General features: G+C 41.9%; 1 pseudogene; it reads left to right on the top strand.

The window, feature by feature from the left end:
- Nucleotides 1–7,849: 7,849 nt before the first annotated feature.
- On the top strand, nt 7,850–8,477 carry LOC127696262 (60S ribosomal protein L12-like; annotated as a pseudogene).
- The last annotated feature ends 324 nt before the right edge of the window (nt 8,478–8,801 follow it).

The raw sequence follows: 8,801 nt of genomic DNA, 5'->3' as shown, positions 1-8,801 counted from the left end.
ATTTTCTAGACAGGACCCCAACAGTAAGGCATAAAGACTGCAGTTAATAAGTGGAACACCATGAAATCACAAGGCTTCTGTACAACTATATATACTATTACATCATTGAAGAGGAAGTGTACAGAACGAGAATACATTTTATGAGCTATACATTTGAAATAGGGTTAGTATATAGAATACATAAATGATTTCAAACAGTTAAATAGATAAATTAGCATCACAATTAAAATATGAGGAGTAGAACAAAGTGGGATTCTCAAAAGATGAAACATAAATGGTTGATAGACACCGAAAAATGTTCACTGTTTTTGTCACCAGAGAAAATGCAAATTAAGGCTTTGGTGAGATTTTATCTCACCATAGTTGGAATGCCAAGGTTAAATAAAATGTTGAAAATGTCCATGTGAATGAAAGGAAAGAGGAATTCTTATTCCCTTGTGGTGGAAATGCAAGTTATGGAAATCAGTATCAGGGTTCCTAAAAAACTAAAAATAGATCAACACACACACACACACACACACACACAAATGCATGCATGTACAAAAGACTTGAAATTGAGTTACTTTATAATAAGGCAACAATGTCCCTACTAGAAAGTAGATGCATTTATTGATTTCAACAGTATGTCAATGGGGTTGTCTTTCCAGACCCCTGGGTTTTACATACACACACACACACACACACACACACACACACAATTAATCATGTATGTATATGGGAAGGAAGGTAGGACATATGCTTAATATTTAGTGTATACATGGATTAAATTTACTAAAGTCACCATTAAAAGGATCGAGTCTTTCAGAGATGCCACTCTGTACTGCTGCTGCTTTGGGGGGGGTCCTGGGGGGGGGAAGAACTCAGCTCTAATGCCTTTGTAGCCACTTCCTCCTCCACAGAGACTAGTTCCCACAGAATCTTTCCCACCTGATTCCGAAGTGTTCTGTGTTTGAGTTGCTTGAGTTGTGTCACATGCAAGGGAGTTTTGTCCCCTGTGACATTCCAAGTTCCAAAGAATGTGATGGAGTGGATACTCCAATCACCACACTTGTTAACAGTTTGCCCTATTAGAAGTTATTTTATTGTCTATGACTATTTTTCTGAGTGTCTTCCAAACATAATTTCTCACAAGTTGTATTTCTCTTTGTCTCTTTCAAACCTAAGCACTGTGATTTGATTCTTAGGATGGCAAATAAATTAGCTGAGATTTTTCTGCTCCACAGGTTCTACTGCTGAGGGTCCATGGGGAAATTCACCACTGAGTTGCAATGGCAGATCTAGGGATATGCTGCCCCCACACAGCTGTTGGTGAATTTCATGGAGGATTTACTGGAAGTTAGGATGTGCTGATCTGGGAATAAGAAAGCCACGCTATGTTTAAAGAATAGGTGTTCTTTTATTTATGGTTTATGAAGCATGCGTGCTCTGACTCAGACAAATATCAGAAGACTTGAAATTGAGTTACCTTACACTAAGGCAGTTGATGTACCCACTAGACACCAGAGGTTGGGGGATTAATAGTCTTCCTAGTGATTTGTTTGTATTGTTGGAGACCAATGTTTTCACACCACAAAGTAACAGTGAGAAAGAAAAAGGTTGACCTATGAATAAATTACCATTTAAAAAATAGGTTTTGTTGCTCAGTTCAGCCTCAGAGTCTCTGTCTTCATTCTGCATGGTTGACTGCTACAGTCACGGCTCTTGGCTTCTGCTCTTGCCACTGAGGTACAATGAAATTCACTTTACTGTTGGAATTCTGTTCCCATTAAGATCTCTTGCTGATGACCAGTGCGGACAGTCCTCTCAGGGTTCAGCTGGGTGTAAACATTACATCACTGGCTTTCCCAACCTCCTACATATTGGCCAATTTAGATTATTTGGGTTGAAACAATTCATGTATAATATACAAAGAAATGGTCTTATTGAAATGCAATCTCTTTATTTGGTGGGTAAATCAAGTGAAAGTAGTTTTTTGTTTGTTTGTTTTTTGTTTTGGTTTTTTCAAGACAGGGTTTCTCTCTGTATCCCTGGCTGTCCTGGAACTCACTCTGTAGACCAGGCTGGCCTCAAACTCAGAAATCTGCCTGCCTCTGCTACCCCCAAGTGCTGGGATTAAAGGCGTGCGCCACCACCGCCTGGCTGAAAGTAGTTTTACTGCCTGTAAAAATTTAAATCCAATAAAATTATAACTTACATTTTTCAGATATCCCTTGAAATTTTTATTTTTTGGTTATATATTTTTGTGTTTTTTTTCCTTTTTGGACTGTTAAGATTTCTGGGCATACTATATACAAATTGAACTGTATTTCCCTCTATCCATGTTAATATTTTGTAGAGATTTTCATCATGCTCCTTGGATGCTGGCATCTTCTCAGGGGAAATAGACCCTGCTCTAAATTCTCTGGCAAATTACTTACCTGGAATGGGAAATGTTTTGTCAAGTATAAGAGCTTGGTCGAACTAGGTAGGCAAGTAGTTTATATCCATTTCCCTCTTATAATCTGTTCACCAGCTCTGCTCTAAATGACTTTGCCAGCTAATATTTTAGGGACTTGTTAGATGAAGAGAGGCAAATATGGTTGAAGAAAAAGGACTTTACAGCCTGACAGGGAAGAATGTGTAAAATCAGCTATTGTAGTCCTGTGAATAAGGTTACACTAAAGGTGTGCTCACTGAGAGCTCAGACCAGACTGGCGTGGGAAGGATGATGGAAGGGTTCAGGTTAGGATGCATCTCAGCCGGGTATGAAGTGCTAAACAGGAGTCAGCTTAGAAATGGGAGGGAGTGGAGGTCTGTGAGGAGGGAGGTCTGAAATCGTGCAGATGTTTAAAGAATTAGAAGCATACTCATCATGTGAATGACTGATGGGAAAAGTTATAGGGATAGGAAACTAGTCCCATAAGGCTTCACATTCACATGAGTAGAGAATTACTCTAATGTGAAAATCATGGGGATGTGTAGAAGGATATGCGAATAGAGAATGGAAAAGATTTATATTTCAGGAATGGCTTTGGCAGCAGTTAGGAGGAGGAGACGGAAGCAGGCCAGATCGAGACAAGCCAAGTTACTGCCAGGGAACAGTGATGGAGACATACGGCAGAAGCAGTTAGGTAGAGGCATCTCAGCCAGAGCTTCCCAACCTTCCTAATGCTGTGACCCTGTGATATAGTTCCTCGTGCTGTGGTGAACACAACCGTACAAGTATTTTGTATTGCTGCTTTATTACTGTAATTTTGTTGCTGTTATAAATCATAATGTAAATATCTCTGTATATAAATATCAGATGGTCTTAGGTGATGACCTCTGTGAAAGAGTCATTGAACTTCTAAAGGGGTCATGACCCACAGGTTGAGAACCACTGCCTTAGGGGCTCATGCTGAGCTTTGGAGCCATCTGGCTTTTGGGTCTCCATGGCATTAGCTTGTTTACTGCCATTCAGGGCCTGAGCATGATATGAGAGAGGCAAGTCATTAGTGACTCAGTGTCTAGGGTGACAGTCTATGGTAACTGCCAGAGCTGTTTGTCTAGAGCTTTGTGTGCTAATGAAGAAGTTACATTCAAGACATGGGAGAATGTTAAAGACTTCTTACTGCCTAGTGAGTCTTTATCCAGTGCTAAACTATTGGTCTACACTGGAGATAAGAAGCTCTCTTAGGTTATCTCAAACAGACCATTCATTCTGTCTCTATATCCTTAAAAATTCTAATCAATGTGCTTGGATCCCAGTCAACCCTGCTTCACTTTGCTTAAACATTCTTGGTGTGGCTGTTTGACTTAAAAGGCCGCATAGGCTCGTGTGTTTGAATGTGTGGTACCTGGTTAGTGGAACTGTTTTGGAAGGATTAGGACGTATGGCCTTGTTGGAGTTGATGTATCATTGAGGGTGTGCTCTGAGGTTTTGAGACCCCGTGGCAGTCCCATTCTCATGCTTGTGCTCTCCCCTCCCCCTCCATCCCTGCACCTGTGGATCAGGTGAGAGCTCTCAGCTCTTGTTATGGTGCCCTGCTACAGGAAACAGACAGAAGGAACTTGTCTTAAGTGCTGCCATTTTGACTTCGGACTTCATTTTACCTAAGCCAATTAACTTCCTCTCTAAGCTGCCATAGTTATACTCAAAACACGATGCGTGCTCCTAACAACAGAAAGAACAAATGAATTTGATTGTTTGGGCAAAAGCACTTACATTCAACGTCTGTTGACAATGATAGAACTCTGGGGACAGTCCCTAACCCTTGAGTTCTGATTGTTGAAAATTAAATCTGTAACTTGGTTCAGATGCTTGCTGGCTTTCTGCTTATAGATCCTGCTTCAGCCCCTCCTCAGGGCTGTCACAAGACACAAGGCTCCTGAGTTCTTGTCTGGCAGCCCAGCTTGATCATTCAGTCTGCTGATGTGGTGGGAATAATAAAGGCTTTTGCTGCTTCAGGAGTCCACGGATATGCTCCCTGCCCTTCCTTGTGGCGCTCAGCAGACATGGTGTAGCAATGCTTGTCTGCCTGTCACCATGTTGTCTGCTGTGATGATAATGAACTAACCCTCTGACACTGTAAGTAAGAGCCCAATTAAGAGTTTTGTTTTCCTGTAAGTTATCCTAGTCGTGGTTGTTTCCTCAGAACAATAGAACAGTAGGACACTTAGCATGGTGCCTTTTTGTCCTTAATGTTTTCACATATTTTTAAATAGTTGTTTTCTTATAAGCTGGAAGGTTTTCTTTGTTAGTTTGTTACTAATTTTTAGACTATGTATCCCTAGCTGATCTAGAACTAGCTATGTAGACTAGGCTGACCCCTAACTCACAGAGGTCTTCTGCCTCCCAAGTGCTGAGACTTAAGGTGTGATTCCCCACACAGCTTGATTCTTGTGCTTATAAACTGAGTGATATTGTGAATAGCCTATGTCCTTTCAAATCACTGAGTAGATTTATCATTTTTATTCTTCAAAGATTTTTGGTTATTTTTTTTCCTAGCACTTATAAATCAACATGAAACTCTTCAGCTATTTCTTGAGACCAAATTATAAGAAGAGATGGTTAGCCACGCACTGCTAACACGAGGTTACTTAATAAGAAGAAAAATAGCAAAAGATGGAGCTAATTAGGCAGTGGTCATACTTTAGAAGAGAAAGTACAGGGAAGGCAGGCAGGAGGTAGGAAGGCAGGAATGAACTTGAGGCTAGTAATTGGAAACAGTCGTTTTCTTTTCCCTCTGAGTTTAACCCCTTCAGAAAGTCTCCTGTGCAGAACTGTCAATGAATCTGTCAGCTACCAGATTCAAGATCTCTCAGTGGACCAGGCCTGCCTGCCTTTTTAGGGTCAGCAGAGAAAAGTTGGATTAATATGAAAATATTGTCTGAAGGAGGGGGCTCCTTGGAACTCTGATGGGAGAGCAGTGGTGAATGGTCCAGGCACTCAGAATCCTGCGCTCATCACCCATAGGAACACAACAGTGTTAGGGGTCTGATGGTAGAATGGCCTTGTAGTGCACTGTGTGGCCACAAGAGGATTCTAACAGCAATAGACATCAGACTACCAAATGGTGGCTCGGAAAAAAAAAAAAAAAACAGTTCCTTTTAATTTAATTCAGAACACCACCCCATGGAATGTTGCTGCCCAGAGCTAAGGTGGACCTCCTAATCTCAGTTAACCTAATTTAGAGAATCCCTCATGGGCATGCCTTGAGGCATATTTCCCAGGTGGTTGTAGATCCTGTCAATGCCAATGTTAAACACCAAATGTGCCCAGATTAATTTGGTAAATGTCAATGGTCTCACAGTGAGATTGTTTTTCTCTCCTGCATTTCTATAGTGTGATGTGTATTTTGTATATTCCTATAATCTGGTGTATATTTGGTATATTCCTATAGAGTGTTGTATATATATAGTATACTCCTATAGTATAATGTATATTTAGTCTATTCCTATAGTATGATGTGTATATGGTATATTCTTATAGAATGATGTGTATTTGGTATATTCCTATAGTATGGTGTGTATATGGTATAGTCCTTATAGTATGGTGTGTATTTGGTATATTGCTATAGTATGGTATGTATTTGGTATATTTCTATAGTATGGTATGTATTTGGTATATTCCTATAATATTGTGTATATTTGGTATATTCTTATAGTGTGGTGTGTATATGGTATATTCCGATAGTATGATGCATATATGGTATAGTCCTATACGATGGTGTGTTGATGCAGACATGGTGTTCACAGCTCTTTAGTTTCCCCTAAATGTCAATTATGTAAGACATTGATTAGGAGGTAGAATTGACTGAAGACTGCAGCAGCACTCTGGGCAGATTACCTTTGTGTGACACTGATGTCTGTTACTCTTAAGAAACACACCCCTATTTTGTCACTGAAGAATGTCTATGCATCTCACTCCATCCACATCCTCTAGGAGCAAGCAAGCAAGCAAGCCAGAGGAGTGCCCTTCCCTTCCCACTTTGCCTTTGGTTTTCCAGACAGGATCTCAGGCAGCCTAGGCAGATCTCTCAAATTCACTCAGTATCTTAGGCTCCCTTGAAACTCCTGATCCTCCTGCCTCCGCTTCCCAAGTTCCAGAATTACAGGCAAGCACCATCATACCTAGCTTTCCCTTTAACTTTTTAAACGAAGCCGTGGACTTGTATCTGAAGAGCTTAGGTGTGTCTGCTCCCTTTCTTCCCCTCAATAATGAACCAGTCTAAGATGAATGTTGTCAGTCTGCCCCTTAGAGCAGCAGAGCAGCAGAGCCTGACACCCTGCAGCAAGCCGGAGCTCTGCATGGTGTGGTGTGGATGCCCACCGACTCATTGTAAAGCCTTTTGGGCTGGAGAGTTCAGGAGCGAAAGAAGATGCCGGAAGGGGAATGGAAGGGAGAGGAGCAGACACAGGAGTTGGCTTTTTATCTTTACAATTCTGGGTGCATGTTGCCTGTGGACTGTTGGAATGCAAAGCCCAAGTTTCTTTTTAGAAGTGCTTGTTCTTGCTTCTCGGCTTTACCCTTCCTTTCTCCGCTCCACCCCTCCCTGCTTTTGCTCAGCTAGTGTCCTTGAGGAAGCAAAAGAAGGACCATGCATGCGAGGAGGGAATTTGGGTGTGAAAACAAAAAGATGTCAAATGCTTTTCTTTAACCATTATATATGTTTCACCTTCTGGCACTGTAAGGGAGATACTTTCTTTTAAGAAAAAAATTTCTTCTTTGTGTGCATGCGTGTGTGTGTGTGTGTGTGTGTGTGTGTGTGTGTGTATGCAAATTGTACATTTCTCTCTGTATGTAGACATATATGTACACATGTGCATGCACATGCAGACACATGTGTATGCACATGTAGCATCCATACAGCGACTCCATGTGCCAGTCCTCAGGTGTTACCCATCTTGCTTAGGAGTTAGGCTCTCTCCTCGACTTTGAACTTGTTACCAGGCCAGGCTGGCTGGACAGCAAGATCCAATGGCCAGCCAGCCTCTGCTCCCCTTGTGCCAGCACACTTAGCTTTTGAATGCGTGTTCTGGGGATCCCGTCATTCCCAATATTATGGAGTAAACACTATGGGGAGGTTGACATTCTCCTCAGGCAGTCACGGCATTACTTTCACTTCCGGTGTTATGCTAGGCCTTGGTTACATGATTACAGTGTCATCACTCAAAATAAGAAACACAGAGGATGACTGGATTTTACAGGCGAGGACTTTCAGTAGGTCATGCACGCCTTGACTGTCAGATGCTGTGGAAACAGAGCTGCACAGAGATTCTCAAAACTCATCTGTTTAAGAGCCCAGGTGCTCCAACAATGGTGCTAAGGAGTCGGTGAGCTCAAAATCATTTCACCAAGATGTCAAGATATTCCCTCTGATCTGGACCAATGGATTTTGAGAAGCAGTGTTGGGCAAAAGTACTGATTGCTGCTTTTCATCTTTCTTCTCAGAGGAGATTACCGTGCAACTTTCTTAGGTCGTCCGGATTCTAGGTTCATCTGACACTAGCCGCCTCCACCACACCACCTAAATTCTATCCCAACAAGATCTAAGTTGTGTACTTGAGATGCACCAGAGGCAAGGTCGGCGCTACATCTGCCTTGGCCCTTAAGATCGGTCTTGTAGGTCTGTGTCCCAAAAAAGTTGGTGATGACATTGCCAAGGCTACCGGTGACTGGAAAGGTCTCAGAATTACAGTGACACTGACAATGCAGAACAGACAGGCCCAGACTGAGGGGTGCCTCAGCCTCTGCCCTGATCATCAAAGCTCTCAAGGAGCCCCCAAGAGACAGGAAGAAGCAGAAGAGCATTAAACACAGTGGAAACATCACTTTTGATGAGATTGTCAACAGTGCCCGGCAGATGAGACACTGGTCTTTGGCCAGAGAACTTTCTGGAACTATGAAGGAGATCCTGGGTACCGCACAGTCTGTGGGCTGCAATGTGGATGGCCACCACCCTCATGATGTCATAGGTGACATCAACCGTGGTGCTGTGGAGTGCCTAGGTAGTTAAGAAGCAACAAGAAAATATTTCAATAAACGACTATCTGATTAAAAAAAGAAAAGTCCTGGGCCTTAGCCTGGCCAAAGCAGTGTTGGCAAACTGCATGGTAAGCTATTACTGCAGGCCTCACTACCGTGCACTTGCAACATAAACACGCTAAAACTTACTAAAGCACAGCAGTGACACATTGACAGCCGTGAACTTTATAACTTTCATTATTTTGCTACGTCTCTTTTATATTGTATTTGGCGAAATATGATTTTATGCATGGAATCGCTTACTTTTTCTGGAGAGTTGCTTGTATTTCTGTTATTTTCTTGGCTAGCCATGTTT

Source organism: Apodemus sylvaticus, chromosome 11, assembly GCF_947179515.1.
Source record: "Apodemus sylvaticus chromosome 11, mApoSyl1.1, whole genome shotgun sequence".
In the NCBI taxonomy this organism is placed as follows: Eukaryota; Metazoa; Chordata; class Mammalia; order Rodentia; family Muridae; genus Apodemus; species Apodemus sylvaticus.
This window is presented reverse-complemented; position numbering and strand designations above follow the sequence as displayed.